At 39.3% G+C, this 23492-nt stretch overlaps 1 protein-coding gene across 2 annotated transcripts in view; it reads left to right on the top strand.

The window, feature by feature from the left end:
* The window catches only part of LOC134175232 (guanine nucleotide-binding protein G(q) subunit alpha), a 118349-nt gene that overhangs the window by 68524 nt on the left and 26333 nt on the right, over positions 1 to 23492 (top strand). The gene's annotated exons all lie outside the window — the stretch shown is intronic.

The following is a 23492-nucleotide window of genomic DNA, read 5'->3' on the forward strand; positions in this document are numbered from 1 at the left end:
GAGGTTTAACTGCCACGGCCTAGCTAGCTAGGACGGTGACAGTGAAGTCCACAGGTCGTAGGTTTTGTAAGAGTGACCTTCTCTTTAATGGAAGACCATACAAGGCTAGATGAGCTCCATCAGCCCGGGTGTGAAGATAGGAGTTTTCCTCCTCCTGTGAGGAAGGCCTGTCTTTGCTAACGAATTCGGGAAGACCTTCACCCACGCATTATGAACAAGACTGTCATCTCCTGGGTCAATCACAAGCGACCAATGATGCAATAGCACAACAAGTGTCTAGGCGGGTTCTTAGAGGCGTTCAGTCATAAGCCCGCAGATGGCAGCCTCGCGCCAGTGGCTCCTCAGCCAAGCGCATGCGCCAGGGGTCTGAAATTGCGGTTCCTCTCGTACTGAGCAGGATTACTATTGCAACAACACAGCATCAGTAGGGTAAAACTACACTGCAAATAAAAGACAGACTAGGGACAGCATGGGCCCTCTCTGGAAGCTCTCAGGAGAACTGGCTACCCTGAATTTGGAGAAGGCTGAGGTTCTTAATGACTTGTTTACCTCAGTCTTCACTGGCAAATGCTCTGACCACATCACCCAAGTCTTGGAAGGCAGATGCAGGAACTGTGAGAATGAAGACCTTAGGCCCACTGTAGGAGAGGGTCTGGTTCGAGACCATCTTAAAAACCTGAATGTACACAAGTCCATGGGACCTGATGAAATCCATCTGCGAGTCCTGAAGGAGCTGGCAAATGAAGTTGCTAAGCCATTGGCCATCATATTTGAAAAATCATGGCAGTCAGGTGAAGTTCCCGATGACTGGAAAAAGGGAAATATAACCCCCATTTTCAAGAAGGGGAAAATGGATGACCCAGGGAACTACAGACCAGTCAGTCTCACCTCTGTGCCTGGCAAAATCTTGGAGCAGATTCTCCTGGAAGGCATTCTAAGGCACATGAAAAACAACAAGGTGCTTGGTGACAGCCAGCATGGCTTCACTAAGGGGAAATCCTGCCTGACCAATTTGCTGGCCTTCTATGATGGGGCTCCAGAACTGATGGACAGGGGTAGAGCAGTTGATGTCATCTACCTGGACTTGTGCAAAGCGTTCGACACTGTTCCACACAACATCCTTGTCTCTGAGTTGGAGAGACATCAATTTCATAGGTGGACCACTCGGTGGATAAAGAACTGGCTGGATGGGTGCATGCAAAGAGTTGTGGTCAAGGGCTCAGTGTCCGGCTGGAGACCTGTAATGAGTGGTGTCCCTCAGGGATCGGTGTTGGGACCGGTCTTGTTCAACATCTTTGTCGCTGACATGGACAGTGGGATTGAGTGCACCCTCAGCAAGTTTGCTGATGACACCAAGCTTTGTGGTTCGGTTGATATGCTGGAGGGAAGGAATGCCATCCAGAGGGACCTTGACACGCTTGTGAGGTGGGCTGATGCCAACCTTATGAAGTTTAACCATGCCAAGTACAAGGTCCTACACCTGGGTCGGAGCAATCCCAGGCACAGCTACAGGTTTGGCAGAGAAGAGATTCAGAGCAGCCCTGTAGAGAAGGACTTGGGGGTGTTGGTTGATGAGAAAATGAACGTGAGCCAGAAGTGTGCGCTTGCAGCCCAGAAAGCTAACCATATCCTGGGCTGCATCAAGGGGAGTGTGACCAGCAGGTCGAAGGAAGTGATCCTGCCCCTCTGCTCTCATGAGACCTCACTTGGAGTATTGTGTGCAGTTCTGGTGTCCTCAACATAAAAAGGACATGGAAGTTTTGTAACAAGTCCAGAGAAGGGCCACGAGGATGATCAGGGGACTGGAGCACCTCCCGTATGAAGACAGGCTGAGAAAGTTGGGGCTGTTGAGCCTGGAGAAGAGAAGGCTGTGTGGAGACCTCATAGCAGCCTTCCGGTATCTGAAGGCAGTCTATAACGATGCTGGGAAGGGACTCTTCATTAGGGACTGTAGTGACAGGACAAGGGGTAACTGGTTCAAACTTAAACAGGGCAAGTTTAGATTGGATATAAGGAAGAACTTCTTTACTGTGAGGGTGGTGAGGCACTAAATAGGTTGCTCAGGAAAGTTGTGAATGCTCCATCCCTGGAGGTGTTCAAGGCCAGGTTGGGCAGAGGCTTGGGTGACATGGTTTAGTGTGAGGTGTCCCTGCCCATGCAGGGGGGTTGGAACTAGATGATCTTAAGGTCCTTGCCAACCAAAACTATTCTATGATTCTATGATTAATAGTTGAGTAGATGCCCTTAATTGGAAAGATTTACTTGGTAAATAATGACCTGGTTTTAATTTATTTCATCCCTCCAGAATGACTGTGGACACTTAAAATCCATTTACCAGAAGAAATTCTGAATTCATACCATTCATGTCTACTGTTTTCTGGCCAGGAGTAATAGTGATCAAAAGGTGGTGCTTATTTGATAATGTAAGGAACAGTTTTGAGTATGAGGCTAGTGAAATTTTAAGTCCTGACAAATCCTCAGTGGTTTCAGTGATTTGCGCTGGTATTAGTTGGACTCTGCATTCAACAATTACAGGTTCATAAGATAACCTACTACCTTAGGAAGATTTGGAAGTAATGTGGTTTTGTTTTCTAAAATAGTGTACTTTTGCACCAGTGAAAATATTTTTATTTTGTTGCCCAAATGAATTTGAATGGATTTGTAATATCTCAGTGAAATCTTTTTATTTTAAAATGTGTTTTTCTACTTGCATTTTATTTCGATTGTCAGTATATATGTAGCAGTCGTGTTTCCTACGTAACAGATGTTGTAATGCAGATAAACAGTCTGACACTATTTCTTCCAGGCCAAACCAGGCAACACTGTCTTAAGTGTCTCATATAACTGATAATGCCATGAAAGAAGTCAGAGTCTTGCTTTCTAGGAAGATACTTCCAGAGCTAATTTCATTTTCATTTTGCCATTTTATTATAGGGCTAGTATGCCCAGTCTTGAAATTTTCTAATATATTCAGAACTCACAGAATAGGGCTATGTGATAGGGAAAGAGTGTCAGTAAAATTAGACTTCATTGGAGACAGTCCTCAACTCATCCAGCAGTGTCTACATTTTGGAGATGTTTTTCTATTTTATTTTAGTAAGATACACATATATGATCAAATCTACTGCTTAATGGTTATGGAAAGCCACAAATGACTAAATCTTCCTTTTTCTTTATTGTATAGTGTACTACAAAAGGTGTTTATGGCATATATAAAGCAGGTTCCAGACTTCTTTAAGAGATCCCAGTGACTACAATGAACACCTTGATATCATTCCACGAATAATCTCTGGAAGAGAGATCTAGAACTCCTAAGACTCATACTGACTAAAAAAAAATGAAGAAGTTTCTCTTAAGAGAGAGAAGAGAAGGCTGTGTGGAGACTTCATAGCAGCCTTCCAGTATTTGAAGGGGGGCCTACAAGGATGCTGGAGAGGGATTCTTCATCAGGGACTGTAGTGATAGAACAAGATGTAACGGGTTTAAACTTAAAGAGGGGAAGTTCAGGTTAGATACAAGGAAGAAGTTCTTTACTATGAGGGTGGTGAGGCACTGGAATGGGTTGCCCAAAGAAGTTGTGAATGCTCCATCCCTGGCAGTGTTCAAGGCCAGGTTGGACAGAGCCTTGGGCAACATGGTCTAGTGTGAGGTATCCCTGCCCATGGCAGGGAGGTTGGGACTAGATGATCTAAAGGTCCTTTCTAGCCCTAACCATTCCAAGATTCTATGATTTTGCTTATAACCAGGACTATTCTGCTGACAAATTATACTGTAATCTTCTAATATGACAAAGGCAATAAACCTCTGTTTAAAGAATTCCAGTTTCCAAAAACAAATGTTCAGATTTTATAAGTGGAATAAGTACTTAACTTGTTCTTTGTTCAGCAGAGTATGAGCAATATTGGCATAATAATATTGCTCATATGCAGCAATCTTAAGTAAAAATTGCAAGCACAGTAACTGAGATTGATTTATGCAGCAGGCCTTTAGCCTTGATCAGCTTTAGAGAGTTTATATTGCATACATGAAAAAGTATATATGGTAAATCTCTTCATTCTGATATTATTGTAGTTCAGATGTTGGAAATCAGAGCACCTATGGAATTTGGCTAAGGGTTGCACTTTTTTAATACATTTCAGTCTGTACTAAAATAGCATAAAATATTTCACAAAGTAACTGGCCCAGTTCCACTTCTAGAAGAAATCTGTGCAGTTTTTCTGTTGCCATTTGAAGGCAGCATTTCCAGCAGATACCTCATGGGCAAAACCAAATGAAGGATATGGACGCCATGGAAGTTCCTTAGTGTTTGGCTCATTAATGTTCCAGACATCTTTTGCATCTTTCTTTCCCTGTTGTCATAGGGTGGGCAAGGATTGCTGCACTGAAGGTGGCTGCAGGGACTCGCAGTACACCAGGTACTCCTGGTTACGTGCACCTCCCATAATTTTCCACAGTGGAACAGTGGTTAGGGTGCTTTGTGTGGTTGGCCATCTCCGCTTGAAAACTGCCTGCCTGTGCCCTCCTGTCTAGTTGATTCTCCTTGCAGAGAATCTAACTTAGGAGTATGTATAGTCCCATGAGTGATAAGCCTAAATGACCTAATTTAGCTATAAACTCATGAACATTTATTGAAATGTGCTTCTCTAGAGAAATCAATCTAGCACCTTGAAAATTGCAGTAGTCCACCTTATTCTCACAAGACAAAAATCACCCATAAGTCTTTTGCATTCCTGGGCCAGATAATTGAGAAAATAACTAACAGTCTCCATTAACACATGTCATCTGTGAACATCATAAATGCCCCACAGTCAGGGTTCAAACTAGGGCACAGCTCACAGATGAGCTCTTTGGGGTGGGAGGTCCAGATACAATCCAGATATCCATTCTAATACAGACTTCCCTCCCGACTCCCACCCCCTTTTTTTTTTTTTTTTAACTTTTTAGAACAGACCTAGTTTCAAAAGTGAATTAGGTTGGTCTGAATGAAGGGCAGTTTACTGAATGAGTATGTGTCTGTGCGTCAGTTAATTCCAGTCAATTCTTCTGAGTGTTCATGTGTTTACATATGGAGAAGCCATTGGTTTCAGTAGTGGATGGCATCTAAAATGTGCTGTAATACAGAAAAATATTTTTTTAAAGTAGAATCAAAATATAGGAGCCACTTGATTTATTTTTTAAAATAGATTAATTAGAAATTATGGTCCAGTACTCAGCTGTTCACAAAAGTGTGCACAGAAAAAAAAAGTTAATAGAAAAATTAAATATGATCCATAAGTAGTAGCCTAAATTCATATGAAAATTAATCAGTGACTATATAACTGCCACAAGCATAGTGTTTAATTGGAGCTGTAGCTGTGATATAAAACAGCCTGTGTAATGTATCAGAGAGAAACTCAAGAGCAGTTACTTCAAACCCGGTTCCACAGGAACTGCATGGTAAGTACATGCAGCTTTGGAATCCATCAAAGCTTGTGAGCCAGTAAAAGCTCTCGTACTGCCAAAGAATGAGCTCAATTTAAATTTCTGTTTTGTATGTCCAGAAGAGAAGGTGACCATTCCCATGTAAGTCAGGGTTTGTTTTTGTTTTTTTTTTTCTCTTTTAATATGATAAACCTATGTTCAGAACATTAAAAGCTAGCTGACTTCCACGCTTTCTGAAAGAACCAAAACAGCTTAACATCTTGAAAGGAAATAAAGGTTTAAATGTCTGGCTCTTAAACCGTGTTCTAACAGAAAGTAAAAGACTGTTGATTTAGTAGTGCAGTAGAAAGTAAAGTTTTATTCGCTCACTTTGGGTTTTATTTTGTTTTTTGAAATAGCAGATTTATTAGCCTGTGCACAAGGCCTTCAGCAAATAAAGCAGTTAAAAATTACAGAATGTTAATCAGAGCAACCCATATACAATTGCTTGTGTATATCTGGATTAGTTTAACGTGCTTAGTGTGGGATAAAAGAAGTAATGGCTAATAGAAGGTTGTCCTGAGGAAAAGAAAGGTACCAGGAGCATGATGTGAGTGAAAAATATGAACAATACTGGTAAGGATTCAGTGGTGAAAGGTACATGAATGATGAGTTCATGTGGTAGTGGTTTGGGTTGGTTTTTTTTTTTGTGTTTCTTTGGTTTTGTTTTGTTTTCTTCAACAGGTTTCAATTTTGGAGGTTTGTCTGTGTAATAGTTCCAATTTCAGAAGATTGCTGTCTGGCTCCAAAGTAACCAGAAGGCTGTCTTTCTCCAGCAGCCTGCCACTGTATTTACACGGTTACATATGCTTTCTTGGTAATTTTTCATACCCAAGTCTTCTTTTTCCCTGCTGAGCACTGTTAATGACAGCTTAGACATTAATCTCCACGGTAACTGTGATAGAGGCAAGGTGATCTATTTTGAATGCATGATCTCTAATTTCAGATCTTAATTAAAAACATTTTTTTCTATAAAGATCAAAATAATGAAACCACGGAATCTAGTTACAAGATGGAGACTGCCCTTTTACCTTTCATTTTACATGATATCAAGGAAAGCAGTTCTTGTCTCAAAGGTTTTGGCTTGGCTTTTTTTTTTTCCCATTCATTGTTGGTTTTTTTCTTTTTTCTAATCGCCCTCTTTAAGCTATTAATGTGCATATTTCTGATAAATGCAGTTCATTTTAAGGTCCTCCTTCAAGTCACTGAAACTGCACTCTCTCTTCCCCTTGGGGATACTCTACTGCACATACTGAGACATGATGTACTTCACAAGTGTTTTAGGTCCTCTACCACACTATTTCCTTTATTTGCTGTCTGATGTAGCTCCGTAGTGTCATTTGCACTAAATTTTGAAGTATTTCCAGCTACACCCTTTTAAAGTAGTGAAGCACATTTGCTGTATCTGGCATTTATTCTGAGTGTTAAGTCTTGCTCTTCTGCTTTTCATTATGTCCATTCTCTTCCCCTATGTTCAGCAGTTCCCAAAGCCTTGTTTTCTCTTCCAGAGCCAGTGGTACAGTACTGACTTTGCTGGTGATACAGATTGTATCAAAAATCCCTAGCAATCCTCATTCAGATAAATGGTGTCCAGAGTGAGTGATTTCCATGACATGACTTCTGAAAATGAAAAAATGAAGATTTGTACAAACACAGAAAGATCAGTCTGCTTTAAATTTGGAGAACAGTCCACAATATTGTAGCTTGAACAGAGAGTCAAAACTATTTTGTTACTGGTAGTATACCTAGCACTGTGACTTGCGAGATTGGTGTAGATCTGAATCACCTTTCAGTAAAATATATTCTGTTAGTAATTTTTCTTTTAAACTGTTTCTGAAATTACTTTCAGGTCATATTGTTATGCAGGTTATAAGGGGCAGCTGTCTCCTGCTTTGTTTGATGCCATTTGTGTATGGCTCACAAGCTTATGGCAGGCTGCCGCTATGACACTTGGATGAGTAATTTTGTTTCTTACAGAGTATTTGTTCTGTTTGTTGTTTGTTTCCGCATCTTTATTTACTTGTGTTGGAAAGAATGAGCATTAGTTTGGGCAAGGCCTCTTGATGAAAAGGGGTATTAATGTGTCTATCTTCAAGGGTTTTTTTTGGGTTTGGCCAACTAGCAATCTTTAAGGTTCAGCAGGCAAGTTTTTGCGTTGGTGTATTGGTACATTTCTTAACCATTTAATAATGAAACTGGACTTATCCGTAATAACATGCTAAGAGGGTTGTACATGAAAGCAATCAATACGGTGGTGCCTTTACCAGGAAAAATACTAATAAAAGATCTGTAGCCATATGGTTACAGCTGTGTTTCACAGTTATTTTTATTAAATAATAAATTCTTCACCTTGCCCACTGAATCTCTGCTTAAAAGTGAAGAGAGTGGTATAGCAGCATAATTTTAATTATGCTTCTAAAGTACTGTTGTAATGATGTTTTTAAATACTTCCCTCGACTTCAGGGTATACAGTCCTTCTGTTATAATTGTAATTCTAGGGCAGTAAGGAGATGGCAGCGCCCACAGGATGTAGTCTTTATAGAGATGTCGTTTCGTTTCCCATCTCTTCCATTTCTTTCTTTACATGAAAGTATCAGTGTCAGACCAAACATGTTGCCATTGATCCTGACAGTCATAGAGATGAAGAAGATTGGGTACATGCTGAGGTTGGTAACAATCAACCACTTTTTTTTTTTTTTAAATTCAGTAATCAGAGGCTTTGCTTACAAATCAAGCAGTGGAGTTGTGGGGAGGTGTAGTATGTATGGTGTGTCAGGACTTACAGACAGAATTTGTGGATTCCCATTAAAATAATAAATTATATGGGAGAAGAACACACAGTGACATCTCTGAAAGCATTGAGACACCAGCCGCAAGTGTGTGGTTGCCTTAATTTCATGACTCTGCTAGTCAAATCATTGGTCTCTATGGGATTGGAATATGATTTTTAATTAAACTTACATTCCTCCTGAAAAGCCTGCACTTTAACAGACTTTGTTAACTTTTTTCCTCACTAACATGTTTTCAAAATGGTATGCACATACCTGCTTGGCTGAGCTGAAGTAGTATTTGTGACCTGTAAGCAGTATTTGTGACCTTAGCACTATGCAGTATGTGTGATGCTGTCATGTGGGAGGCTGAGGCCCTCCTACTCTTACCTGAACTGTTTTGTTCATGATTTACCTCCATTATACTTGTGTCATGTGCTGACTCTCAGGAGGAAACATTGCAAACATTTCTGGCTTTTTGCTGCTTAAATTGAAAAGAGGGTGACCTACAAAGAGCAAAAGTCTTGCTGACCTCAAACTGGTATCTCACTTTTTTCCCTTAAAGAATGGAATGATTTTACTGCTCTGTGATTAGGAACTTGTGAAAGGTAAATGTGATTGCTGATAAATACTTCTGGTAGTGAGTTATCAGGGGCCTCTGGATGTACTGGTAACATTCTCCATTAAAGACTACCTAACTAAGGAAGATTTTTTGTATTGTGAAAAGCTGAATTTTGAAAAATAATAAGAAAGACTTCGCTATTTGTGGCTAAGTAAGAAAAAGACTGATGGAAAAATCTCATGGCAGAATTGAATATTCAGTTTTCTAAGATCAGAATTTTTGGGGTTTTGCAGGTTTTGGTTTTTTTTTGTTTGTTTGGTTTGTTTTTTAAATTAAAGCCATATTCTAAAATACGAAGACTTTTAATAGGTAGCAGTTTAACAGTTACAGCAAATAGTGTACTATAGAAGGAAATTACTGAAAGGAAGGAAATGCAAGGGATCCGCATCAGTGCTGAAATCTTCTGGAAATGGTGAATTCTAGGGTTCCGTTGTCCTGTCCTACAAGTAAGTGAAAGCTTAATATTTTATTTGTACTATGAATTTCTTGGCTTTCCATTAAGTGATTTTTATTATTTTATTATACAGATAAAAATAATTCACCAGTGTGATACCAGTGCAGTGAACTACTTGGCTACTATAAATCCATTATAATTCACAGCTACTGGATTTTGTTTAAAACAATTTTGACAGCATGACAGAGATTGCAGCTGAGAGTATTTTGTGGTTTAAGCCCAGCCAGTAACTCAGAACCATGTAGCTGCTTGCTCACTCCCCATTTCTGCCGCCTGCTCCCAGCCGGATAAGCCACAACAGATGCAAACCCCATGGGTTGAGATAAGAACAGTCCAATAACTAAAGCATAATATAAAACTACTAATAATAATGATAAGGGAAATGACAAGGGGAGAGAAAAGGAAAAAGATTAAAAAACCCACAATAAATACTAGTGATGCACAATACAGTTGCTCACCACCGGCTGACCAATGCCCAGCCTGACCCAAGCAGTGATCTGCCATTCCAGGTGACTTTATATACTGGGCATGATGGAATGCCCCTTTGCCTAGTTTGGGTCAAGTGCCCTGTCTCTGGTTCCTCCCAGCTTCTCATGCTCCTCCTCACCGGCAGAGCGTGAGACTGCAAAGTCCTTGACCCCAGGGTAAGAGCTACTGAGCAACAACTAAAAGCATTAGTGTGTTACCAGCATTGTTCTCAGACTAAAGCCAAAACACAGCACTTCGACAGCTACTAGGAAGGAGAAAAACTGTTACAGCTGAACCCAGGACAGAGCACTCCTGTAGATTAGGAGGTGCTCTGACATCACTGTGTTGATGTCTGAAGCAGTATGTGATTGTATTTTGATCATAAAATTCAGCTTTTATTATAAGGGACATTTCATGCTGTATCCTGTAACTACATGGTTAGTGTACATCATTAAGAAGCTCCTCTGTGTGCTCAGTGCTATTCTTTTGAATTAAATTTGTCTATTTAAATAAGCCATTTGAAAATACATATTACAGTATCAATATAATATCATGAAGAAGAGGTCACCAACAAGAAGAGGAGGTGGCAGAGCCACATCCTTGCCACCTGCTCTCCAGCTTCCAGCCTTGTAAAATTTTAGCCTAACATTTCCCAGAGGGGTTTGTGATCGTGGCAATTAAGGAAGGTATCTCTTCCCACACAGATTTCCTCCTGCTTTGTATGTTAGACTGCAGAGAGCAGTGGCCATGTACTCGAATGCACAGACTGCCAGGTGCTGACAGCTGCTGTCAGGTCACTAACCATTGTTTCAGATTGGGGTGACTGGGGGGCTGCAGTGATTTGCAGAAGATGTAGTGAGCAGCGCTTCCAAAGGAAGCGTGGGGGTGGCTGCAAAACCGGCATAAAGCTTCTTCTAATTTCCTCCCCTCCAGCTGTGCTCTCTTAATTTTTTTAGTAATGTCCAAGCCTACTTGCAAACATGTAGAAGTGTTCCTGGTCTGAGATGTGTTCATGTAATCCTGGGTGATTATGTGAAATCTAAGTACTACAGCTATCCAGCGAAGCTATATGTCATTCATGTTTAATCCAATTTGTGGTTAATTTTAGGCCAGAAGTCTGAATTAAAATACTTAGGTACCCTGTCCAAAAAGGAATTAGGTTAATTTTCATATTGAGAGGGAGGTTAAAGCCCAGTGAAGAAAACAGAAATATTGATGATAACATCAGCTGGTACTTGGTCAGGGCAATAGTGCTTTTCTGGCTTTATCAACAAAATCATTTCTTGTTTATTAAGGTGCATTAATGATACTGTTTTAAAGACCAATTTACAGGCTATTGTTAACCAGCTAGTTCAGCATAATACCAGCATTTGCATTAATACTGTAATTACAGTGCAAAATGTTTGTCTACATGTGTGTCATAGCTGCATGCTGATTTCCAAAGTAGTTGTCTGTCTCTGATACTACTTACAAACAGCGTAGATAAGGCGTGTTAATAAGCACTTTTTTCTGGATAGCAGAATGTAGCACAGCCTGTTTTGTCTACACCAACAGCTTCCCTAATATAATGCGATAATTTTTTCTTGAAGATTTTTTTGGAAGATGGCTTGGACATTTCTGGAGAAAAAAAAAGACTGGGGAGAGAGAGCAGGTTTTGAAATTTGTGGCTAAGTAGAACTTGTTGACTCCAGGAGACTTGCTGTGATATCTCAGTATGCAGCTCTTGACTTTGTCCTGAGATCTTTGTCTCCTTGCTGTGTCCTGGAGAATCTTCAGAGTGTGTGGCACAGTGGGATTAGGTGACTGAGTGTGGAAAGCTTGCTGTACAAATAAGGAGGATGCATAGTTCTTCTCAATAGGCTGTGTTGTCACTTTTTTACCTGTCGTACTCAGTTCCCAGAATTTTCTTCCAGATGCAGTGTAATCAAAATTAATTCAAAAAAAGCTCTCAGCTTTGCTTTTCTTTCACATAGATTTAACTCTTATTGAGAACATGGGCTTTTAGAAGCCATTTAGATGACTAAAAACCCGCTACAAGCAAACAACCAAAACCCTTCAGAAACCTATTTCCACTAATTTGATGACTAATAGTACATTTACAAAGACCATGTCTTATTTTGGCCAGTGTCTTAGGAAGATACTCCATTTGTGCTTTGGCAGATAAATAAGTCTTTCCAAATGGTTGTTAAAAAGCCCACTGTGACCTCCCTCTGTAAATACTGAACAGTTAGTAAGCAAAATTAATCATTTAGAATGCGTATTAATTAGGTTGTCAGACTATTAATCAGTTTTATACACACCAGGCAGCAAAGATGGCTTTCAGGCTCTTGTTTGTATGAAACTTGATTCCATGATTTATGTGCAGGAAGGATGCTGTTTTATTGGTTTTTCTTCTTCCTCCTTCCTTATGATTGAAGTTGGCAGCCTGTTTCAGGAGACTGGTATTTTGCCTGAAGCCTTGAAAGAGGAGTCAGCAGTGCTTAAATAAGCTCTTCTTGGTACCTGATTGGAGCCAGCAGAAATACAGTATGTTTCTAGGAATGAGATTGTACCTGATTTATAAAGAAGCTATCACTTTTTGAGGTCAGATGTGGCATGGAACTTTTAAGTTCTCCCTCAAGGAATGTTTCAAATAGTTACTCATCACAGTGGTATAATATGTCTGTGGTTTCTCTAGAGAAAATAATGCTGCATTTCTATCTTTAACATCTTAAGGGGCTAAAATCATCCTTGTGTGACCCAGTTCTAAAGAACAGCTTTTTATCTGTGATTACGTTTTGCTGCTTACTTCAGGCCTAGCAGTTCTTTGCTCTGGACGTAAAGGGATTAACAAAAGCACGTAAAGGGAGTAGGCCTTTGGGTATCATGTAGCTTTGCATGCCTAGGTAAGTCTGAAGCTCCTTTTCAGTTTACTTCCAAGAAATGAAATAATCTTCATTGGTTGGACAACACACAAATACAAACATTTAAATTAGTTGCAATTTTTGCAGCAGAAAGTTCCTGCTGGAATCGTTCATTATTTTGAAGGGCACCCTCCCTTTCGAAATATCAGTTATCCGGTATTTCTAGAAATACCAGTTTGAAAAAACTGCTTTTGCTGTTACGTCTTTGTCAGCAGAGGGCACCCTCCTCCTTTAAAAAAACAGAGAAAGGACTGGTTAACTATAGAGAGGCAAAATACTTTTCAGTGCCTTTTTCTTTTTTCCCCTGTTTCTTTGTGCCTGTCCTATGTCCCCCATAGGTTCTTCTCTAGATGGGAAATGCAGTGAAACTTCTGCAGTTCCTTTATGTAGCAAGTGGATGGGGTGGGTGAATTTATGAACTGCTTGAATCAACTGGCCATAACTTCTACTCTGTAAAGAGACATACAGTCTAAGTTCTAGCTATTTGAATTCATAAAGCCAAGCAAAGCTGATTCCTCTGAGCCTTAAAAACATCTATAGTGCAAGGCTTAATTCAGGCTTTGTACAGGAATAAGGCTCAGAAGGAGTTCTGTGCATCTGTACTCTTCTTCAGTGAGATACTGAAACATTATTCTTTTATGTTTTTTAAAGCACATACTGTTATATTGCAGTGGTTGACTGAGGCAGTAAATTGTTGCAGGACTATGAAGTAAAGCCCGTTATTTGCTTGGAAATGGAATGAAAATTTCAGCATGTGCATGTTTGCATAACATTGTCTTCATAAATTCAGCTGTACCACTATACAAAAATACTGCTAAGGAAAAACTTGTTATTATTTGCACTACTGTTATTGAGTATCATTCTTCAAAAAAAAGCACTAGGACATGAAGCCTGCAACAAAGCCTCTTAAAACCTGTGATGCATATAAAATAGAGGAAGGACTTGTTAAAAATTTCAGTGATGTATCTCAGCTTCTTGTGAAGTCTCTAGAAAGCCTGGCAGGTGAATTATTCTGTTTGTTTCTTGTTTTTTTTTTTGTTTTGTTTTTTTTTAACCCCTCTGGTTTCCAGGTTCTTTTTGTTGTTGTTACTGTGTGGTCCAGTACTTTAAATACTGTTTCCTGATGACAGGCTTCTCAAACAGATGGTGTTAAACCATACGCAAGATGAGGAGCCCTGGTGAAATGGAAAATGTGTCCCTGACTCTGAGATTGACATTGTTCTCTGCTCACTGCTGTTAAAAGAACAGCTCTAAGCCTGCCCCAATTTATATCACCTGAATCATAGAATAGTTTGGGTTGGAAGGGACCTTCCAAAGTCATCAAGTTCAACCCCCCTGCAATGAGCAGGGACGTCTTCAACCAGATCTTCACCCAGTTTAGATACCTCTGTGTATTTTAATGACTTCAGGTTTAGGGTTCAGCCTGTATTTTGTGTGAGGTTACTGTTACAAGGTTCTTGGAGTTTACCAGATGCAAGTATACCCCCTGCCACCTGTGTATTTACTACATATAGGCTTGACACAGTAGTTTAGGGACACTTACCTGCAGTTTCAACTGAAGTAGAACTGAGAAGCTCTGTGTGTATGAACTGATGTAGCTAGCTCAAGAAACAGTGGTATCTTTTCTTATGTGTACAATAATTATGTGTAGGATTAATGCACATTATTAATATTTGAAGATCTCAGATTAAAAGTGGTCCTTAGGAAAAAGAAGGAAAAAAAAATCCAGACAACCCAGGACATGGGTATTTTTCTGAAAACTTGATTCTGTATACATGCTTGAATGTGTTTTTGAAAACTGTGTTGGTATTACTGTCTTCTCATAGATACAGCAGTAATTTGGATAATTCATGTTAGCTACAAAAACTGTTCTGAGGAGAGATCTTGTTGCCAGTTCTGGCTTATGCTGGTTGAAATCTGAAATGATTTTGTTAGTTTCTGTCACTATAGATTAGAATTAAATTTGGAAGTATTTTCACAGAATTGCAGAATGGTTTGAATTGGAAGAGACCTTAAAGATCATCTGGTTCCAACCCACCAGAAACTTTGGGATTATTGAAAGTTACTGTGGCATTGTCTTTCTGTAGTTCAGATATGGAATACATAGGTGAAATAAGTCTGAGTATTGTTTTAACAAAATACAGCACATTCCAAAATTAGAGATGTTTAATGTAAATTGTGCCATGATTTTTAGGCAGGAACATATCAGGCTTGTGTTTATGAACACGTAGAGTTGCATCTGCATTTAATATAAAATAAATGCAGGAAAATTGCATGGCACATTGGGCAGGGAGCCATTTAGCTATCAATTCAATTACAAGTGTTTGGATCAGGAGCAATTTCAAATCTCTACTCTGATTTTTTGGATGTTTTAATTTTGGACATTTGTGTACACAGTTCGTGGAAATGAACTCTGTTTCAATGAGAAAGTTAACATGAGCCGGCTTCAGTGTGCGCTCACAGCCCAGAAAGCCAACCGTATCCTGGGCTGCATCAAAAGGAGCATGACCAGCAGGTCGAAGGAGGTGATCCTGCCATTCTGCCCTGCTCTCGTGAGACCTCACTTGGAGTACTGTGTGCAGTTCTGGTGTCCTCAACATAAAAAGGATGTGGAACTGTTGGAACAAGTCCAGAGGAGGGCCACGAGGATGATCAGGGACTGGAGCACCTCCCGTATGAAGATAGGCTGAGAAAGTTGGGGCTGTTCAGCCTGGAGAAGAGAAGGCTGCATGGAGACCTCATAGCAGCCAGCAGCATTCCGATATCTGAAGGCAGTCTATAACGATGCTGGGGAGGGACTCTTCATTAGGGACTGTAGTGATAGGACAAGGGGTAGCGGGTTCAAACTTAAAACAGGGGAAGTTTAGATTGGATATAAGGAAGAAGTTCTTTACTGTGAGGGTGGTGAGGCACTGGAATGTGTTGCCCAGGAAGTTGTGAATGCTCCATCCCTGGCGGTGTTCAAGGCCAGGTTGGACAGAGCCTTGGGTGAGATGGTTTAAGTGTGAGGTGTCCCTGCCCATGCAGGGGGGTTGGAACTAGATGTTCTTAAGGTCCTTTCCAACCCGAACTATTCTATGATTCTATGAAATATGCTGTGTAGTTAGGTCCCAGCTTTTAAAAATAACTGCACAGAAAAATTGAACCTTCTTCATGCATGAGATTGAAAATTTAGTTTCATTAATCTTTTGTATATTACCTAGTGTGATCTAGAGGCTGAAGACATTGCTAAGAAAAGTGATACTAGATTTATTTTATTAACTTTTCCATTCTAAATGTGTTGATGAGGTTCTCTTTTTCCTACTTTGTCTTGTGACCTCATCTTAAACAAAGTTAGGCAGTGAGTGGCTTTTAGTAATAAAAACAAATAACAGTATAACTAAACATAAGGTAGCTTTTCACTGTTTTTTTGCCTTCTTTGTCCATCAGTCCACTGAAATTATGTCGTAGTTTAGGCTTAGCTGGTAACTCAGAACCACACAGCTGCCTGCTTAGCCATCCCCTTCTCCCCAGGAGGGATGGGGAGTAGAATTGAAAGAATGTAAATCCCGCGGGTTGAGATAAGAGCAGTTCAGTAACTAAAGCACAATGTAATACTACTAGAACTAATAATGATAAGGGAAATAACAGGTGGAGAGAATACAAAATTAAAAGGGAAAGGAAATAAACAATAAAGTGATGCACAATGCAATTGCTCACCACCTACCAGCCGATACCCAGCCTGACCCAAGCAGCAATCTGGGCCTTCCGGCTGTCTCCCCCCAGTTTATATACTGGGTATGACATGCTGTGGTATGGAATACCCTTTGCCTAGTTTGTGCAGGTGCCCTGTGTCTGCTTCCTCTGGCTTCTCATGAACCTCCTCACTGACAGAGCGTGGGCGACTGAAACGTCCTTGACCAGGGTAAGCGCTACTGAGCAACAAGTGAAAACATAAGTGTGTTATCAGCATTGTTCTCAGACTAAGACCCAGCACTGCGCCAGCTACTAAGAAGAAAATTAACTTTATCCCAGCTGAAACCAGGACAAAGTTCAATCTTTTGAGTGCTTCACAGAAGAGCCACCATTTCAGGCATTTGGCAGCAAGCAGATGACTTACTTCTTAAAGTTTCTGCTATTTAATCTGGTTTCTAATTTTCTGACTGTCAGCTAGACAGTCTGCTAGACCTTTTGCAGAGCTTTTCTGAGAGGAATTTCAGACTTACCACCAATTTCTGCCTCATAATTCAGTAATAGGACAACAGTAGCCTTTGACAACATCAGACTTTTGGGGTGTTTATCCCCCCCATTCCAGAGGAAGTATCCTCTCTTCACATGTTGTGGTTTAAACCCAGTCAGGCAACTCGTTCACTCACTCCCCCCCTTCTTTCCCTCCCCCTACTCCTGGAGGGATGGAGAGAAGAATCAAAATAATGCAACACCCACAGGCTGAGATAAGAACAGTTTAGTAACTAAGGTATAACACAAATCACTACTGCTACCACCAATGATAATAATGATAAGGGGAATAACAAGGGAAGAGAATACCTCACCTCACCACCGGCCAACCGATAATTCGCCCCCCCAGCCCAGCCAAGCACTGACCCATACCTCCTCCAACCCCGCAGTCTACCAGCCCTTCTGGGTAACTCTCAGTTACATCCTGGGTGTGACGCGCTGTGGTTTGGAATACCTCTTTGGCTAGCTTGGGTCAGGTGTCCTGTCTCTGCTTCCTCCCGGCTTCCCCTCCTCCCTGGCAGAGCATGAGGCTCACAAAGGCCTTGGCCAAACCAAAACATTATTGTTATCAGCTCTGTTCCCAGGCCGGAAGTCAAAACACAGCATTGCACCAGCTACCACGAAGGAGAAAAATGACTGCTACTGCTGAACCCAGGACATGACAGAAGAGGGACATATAAATAAATAAGCTAACAAAACAAAGAGAAAAGAAGGTTTGTGTCTTTTACTGTAACATTCTTGTGAATCCACAGGTTTTCCTGACCTTGCATGTTTATTGTGAACTAGGCAATTGGAAAATATGCTGTGCTTTTTGGTTGCTTTATCCCTCCATTTTGTATGGGGTCATGAATTGTCCAGGAGAAGGATGACAGGGCAGTCTTCTGCCTTCCAAGTTTCTGGGATGATCTGTGGACATGCTTGCTCCATACAAAGGCTGTAGAGGACAGAAAGCAGCCTTACTATTTTATGTCTTTTTGGTTGATCTTTTCCTCGGAGATCGGGCTAGTGCTTCATTCTGAAGACTGATATGTTTTATAGAAAAAAAGGTGGCTGATTTAGTTCCTCCTATAACTGGAAAGATGAAATGGATATTCAGCATTACGTGTTTTTTCCCCGAGTTCCATAATTACCCATTTAGTGATTCAGTGAATTATTACTTTCAGTAAATTTGTAAAACGCAGCTTAATTTAAATGTACAAAAAAATAGCTAAAGAAAGCAAGTACTTTCTAGCAGTGTAATGTCAACTCATTAAGGAAAGGAAGTCTTGTGCAAATCCTAACCACAATTAATGCAGTCCTACAGAGCCAGAGAGCAGAGCTGTTTATTGTGATGTAGACACTTGCAGTTCTGTACTCTCTCAGTTAACCTTGTTAGAAACACTTATAGAAGAGGTGTTACCATTTGAAGGGAGCACTTAGCCTCTCCTAGAGGACTGAATCTTAGTCTCAAATGTAATAATAATCTAGTGGTAATTGATGTTAATTGAATACTAATATTGATTACACTTTCACCATTGGAAATTACTAACCTGTGTGTTGTGAAAATCTTCAGCAACTGCACCTGGTGGTACTTATGACCTTTGTGAAAGTGTTTTCACAGAACCATAGAATACCAGGTGGGAAGGGACGTCAAGGATCATTTAGTCCAACCTTTCTTGGCTAAAGCATGACCAAGACTAGATGTTCCAGCACCCTGTCCAGCTGAATCTTAAGTGTCCAACGCTGCAACACCTCCCTGGGGAGATTATTCCAATGGCTTATTGTTCTGTTTGTGAAAAACTTCCCTCTTGTGTTCAACAGGCATCTCACAGGACTAAGTTGTACCTATTACCTCTTGTCTTTTCCATGTGACTCCTTGCAAAAAGTAGTCTCAGTTTTCTTTGTTAGCCACCTTTTTAATACAGGAACATGGTGATAAGGTCTGCCTGACCCTTCTTTTCTCTAAACTAAACAAACCCAGCTCTTCAGCCTTTCCTTATATAGCGGGCTGCCCAGTCTTGTGATCATCTTTGTGACATTTCTCTGGATCCCCCCCAGCCTATCCACATCTCTTTTGTATAGTGGGGAGCAAAACTGAACACAGTATTCCAGGGGTGGTGGGACAAGTGCTGGGTGGGATAATGACTTCTTTATGATTGCTGGTGATGGCCTTGTTGATGTAACCCAGTTTTGAGATCTTCAGATTAAAATAGCATGTTATAGAACACAAAAATCTAAAAGTCAGTGTTGTTTTCTTAGAGATATGAATTAATGAAGATGTTTATCATATTGGATCTGGCTTTATCAATTATTTTACCAGAGTTTTTGTAAATTTCTCTGCTTAGAATAACAAGAAAGAAAATGAGGATGAATATCCAAAACCTAGCATTCGTTATAGAGGAAAATATGGCGAATGCTTTAATAGTTGAAGTACGTGAGATCACTGAAGGACTGATTTGTCTTACTTCATCTGCCTCTTTGTCCTTTTGGTAGAGAGGGAATGGCTTATGGATGCTTTATTTCTGTTTTTCCACGTTTTTCTGTTGTCTCCTTTGTTTTGAAAACCTGTATTGTTCTGTGAATGTTGATTGCCAGAAATGTCAGCTGAAGAAATTGTTTCAGTTGATGGAAGTATTACAATAGGTGTGGGGTAAATACTGATAAAAGTGGTAATTCAGGCTGTGATGTAGAATTAGATGTTCTTTCAAAGTAACAGTAATGTTAATCATCAGTTTATGTCGGTTTTATTTGCTAGGCAACAGCTTAACAGTGATAGCCAGGAAACCTAAACCTTATATATGGAAAACGGGAAAGCTGGACAGTAGGTAGAAAAATAATCACACCCTTTTGTTGCTCCATACTATGATTTGCATTAGCAGAATGAGTCTGTATTAGCTTTGGGCTCTTCAGATCAATTTCTTCTATAAACAGTATATACAATGTGCTGATTTACTTGCACCATACCATAGCTTTCCTTTCCTTAAGTAAACAATGCATATATTCCATGTCATAGGAGGCATCTCATGTTTCATACAGGAAAACTATCTTTATATACTTAAATTTTCTAACTCAGCTAACTTTCTAACAGTTACACTGGGTGAGTAAGTTATCAGGACTGATATAAGATGATCAGATATCTTTTTACTCTTCTGTCTTAACATAAAAAAAACCCTTATTTTATTGCTATCAAAACCTTTCATTTATAAAAAGAGGATTGGAAGCTTCAGTATAGAATAGTAGGATAACTGTCACAAAGTACATTTATGAAGATGTGGATTCTGTGGCAGTGTACAAATAAATTTCCTATTTATTTAGCTACTTCCCAAGCTTTCTCTGAGTCCTACTAAGCAAAACCCAAAAACAACAGCAAAAAAGCATCTTAAAATCAGCTAGAGAAAACATTGATGCAAAGCAACTTTGCTTGCTATGTCTCAAGCATACTGCTTTCTCCTGTGGATTTAAGATCCCAGAGGAATTTGTTTTGAAATAGACCAAGTATTTCTGCCTGGTCCTCCCTCATATAAATAATTCTGGTAGGTTGGAGTGCTGTTTTGGGAGAATTACAGAGGCTGTATCAAAAAGAATAGAAAAATAATGAACCTTTTCCCGTGCTTGCTACATGGATTGTGGCCACTGTGGTAAGGCTTAAAATGATTCATGCACGCACGGAGAGAATACAGGCTCAGTCCCATTGGCTGGCCCAGTTAGTCCTAAGACATATCAGAGATGTCAAGAAAGCTGTGTTTTATTAAGAAGATAATAAGAAAACTGATGAAGCCTAGAGATTAAAAAAAAAAGTGTACTTACACTAATGGGTTGTGGCCAGAAGAATATTGGCAGAAACACCAGCATAAAACTGTATTAGTAATGCTAGCAAAGCTCAGAATTAGTTTTTAACACTGGCAGTAGTTTTATGGGGGGAATGAAAAAGGAAAAATTACAGTTATTTTGGCATGGTCTCAGACTTCCTGGTTTTAGAATCCAGTAGTATTCCCCAAGTTCTATTTTTGTTATTCTACAAGTATTTAAGATACTTGTAGAAATCAGTGAAGTATCTCTTAAATTTGGGAGATATGATTTGCTAAAAAGAGTCGAATGTGTGTTTGTAAGATTTCTGGCAAATAATATTGAAATAATTACAAGTAGTCTTATTCCCAGAAGGCTGTGGAAAATGTTGAATGCCGATGTAAAAAGTGTATTGAGACTGAAAAGCCGTCTTCACCATCTAGATTTTGTTTGTGGAACATTGCATCTGCACTAGGAGTTACATTTTAATGACCAATTTCAATTTGGTGGTATTTACAGACTCCTTCAGTTTTGTCTGTTGTTTGGGGGTTTTTGTTTTGTTAACAATTACTGGTGTTCCAAAAGAGAGAACTCTTAAGAAGGTACAATTTTCTCAGGGGGAACAAGCTTGACTTTTTTTTCTTTTCTTTTTGTCCCCACCCCCAAAATGTAAACTTTTGGGTAAAGTGAAAGGATTTGTAAAGACTGAGAAGTACTCAATAGCATTTGTAGTTGCATGGACTGGATTAATGATGAGTCCTTAGTTTTTGGTTTTGTTTTCTTTTTTGCCATGTTTGTGTGCTAATATCAAAAGTTAAGTTCCAAATTTGCTATTTATATTAATGGAAGGAAAATAACTCCAGGAATTAGCAATAGCAACACCACACATTGTACATTGTTGATTCTTCTGCTGCATTCAATTTATGCATCTCTGTCTCAAAAGGTTTCACTAGAATTACTTTTGATTTGTATCGGGGCAAATGGAGAGAAAAATTAAGCCAACAGGTGAGTTCCTGTATTTTCGTCTTTGTCTCTGCCACCAGAAATTGAAAGTCAGCAAAAGATGTTTCCTTGCAAAGACTCCGGGTGAAAGAAAAATTGTTGTCTACAGGAAAGTATAGTACCTCTGGGAACAAGAAGGCATATCTGAAGATTAATAAAGATTTGAAATCTATATGAAGGGGTATTACTTTTTTAAGAGAAGCAGCACTGATACGAAGATCAGTATATTGGTAGGGTGCAAGTGGTCATTGAGTCTGTCCAAGAAAACCCACAGGAAGCAGAAGTACTGAAGAAATGTTTGTTTTTAAAAAAGTGAATCAGTTTTTTGATGGATGCAGCTTCTTGGCATATATCATAGTTTATTTTGTGAGTTTTGTCAGACAGTGCAAAGTCATATTAATTGTATGGCAGAACATACAGAACTGATAAACCAATGCAAGATCTAGGACAAGTATGTAGTATTAAGTAGAGGTAAGTAACTGAATAAAGCAATTACCTTTTAAGATCTTGTCATCTACCAAGGTAGAATACTTGAGCACCTGTTACAGAATGTTTAGGGAACTGTTGGAGAAATACTTAAGTTATGACAGATTTAAAATGAAAGCTTTTGGATAATAAGTTAGTCTTTTGGTTCTGTTAGCATTTTGATATCACTTAGCTGTAATTTCAGAGTTCAGGACAAAAACAAATGCCTGAATATATTATTTTATCAGTTTGTCACAAGCTGTGGGAAAATATTCAGGGCATCATTCTTTTGGAAGTGCTAAGGGCGAAAGAATACAGAACTAAGCTTGATAAGACAGAAGATAATTAAAAAATTACCCTGTTTCACAAGGAATATTGGGCTTGTGTTTACTTAGTAGAGTACCATTTCTTGTTATTTGCTGTGAGAAGGTAGTGACTCTTACTGATTTGTCAGACATTTTGGGTATGCATGGACATGATCAGGAAGAAGGTATGCTTTGTTAGGACTTTGGAGATTTGGGCTCTGATAATGGAGAACATACGTTCTACTCACCCCTAAAGACACATATTTTTCATGCTGAACTTGGAGAGGTTTATTTCTTCTTGAGTAAACAACTATTGCAGCATAATACTTTAAGTAATGAGCGGTAGCATCATTCTCCTAGATTGTCAAAAAAAGTGGTGAGGATTGTATGTGTGTAAAGAGAGGATGAATTTCTTAGAAAATAACAGTCCTTTCAATGTATTTTTACCTAAGTTAAAATAGAAAAGAGGTTTGTGTCATCACCTCAAAGACTGAATATGAGACTTCAGTCCCTCAAATTTATTTCCTTGACTAAGTTTTCATCTGCTGTCTTCTCTGCAGGTGTATGTATGTTTGCATAGGTATGCATTTCTAGACAGATACATACGCTCATGTATTTGTTACCAAATTTTGTACATAGTACTGCCAGGACAAATTGGAAATAATTTTGCTGTATTTCTTTGGTAGTTCTGTCTCCACAGGCTTTACCAATATTGTAAGTATTTAGAAGGTGTTGGATTTCTTAGAGATTATTTCCTTTTAGCACCCCCTAATTTTAGATGTTACTTTTCAAGAAGCTCCATATTTATAGTGCAGATTGAAACTAGAGACAATTTCTAATAATCCTGCTTTTCTTCTTCAGTGGTAACTTTGGTTACACTTCTGATAATGTTACGATCTTATTATCAGTTTCTCTGAAAAGCGAATTCCTTCTCTCCTTCCCATTCTGTTATCTGCCATAAGGTTCTAAATCTGTCATGCTGGTTAACTAGTCATCATTTAAAAAGCATGTTTTATATACTCTTAAGATTGTACCTGAAAAATTAAAAATTAAAGCTTTCTT

The sequence above is a fragment of the Pezoporus occidentalis genome, unplaced genomic scaffold (genome assembly GCF_034315485.1).
Source record: "Pezoporus occidentalis ecotype Australia unplaced genomic scaffold, CSIRO_AGI_Poc_V1 ctg117, whole genome shotgun sequence".
NCBI classification, from domain to species: Eukaryota; Metazoa; Chordata; class Aves; order Psittaciformes; family Psittacidae; genus Pezoporus; species Pezoporus occidentalis.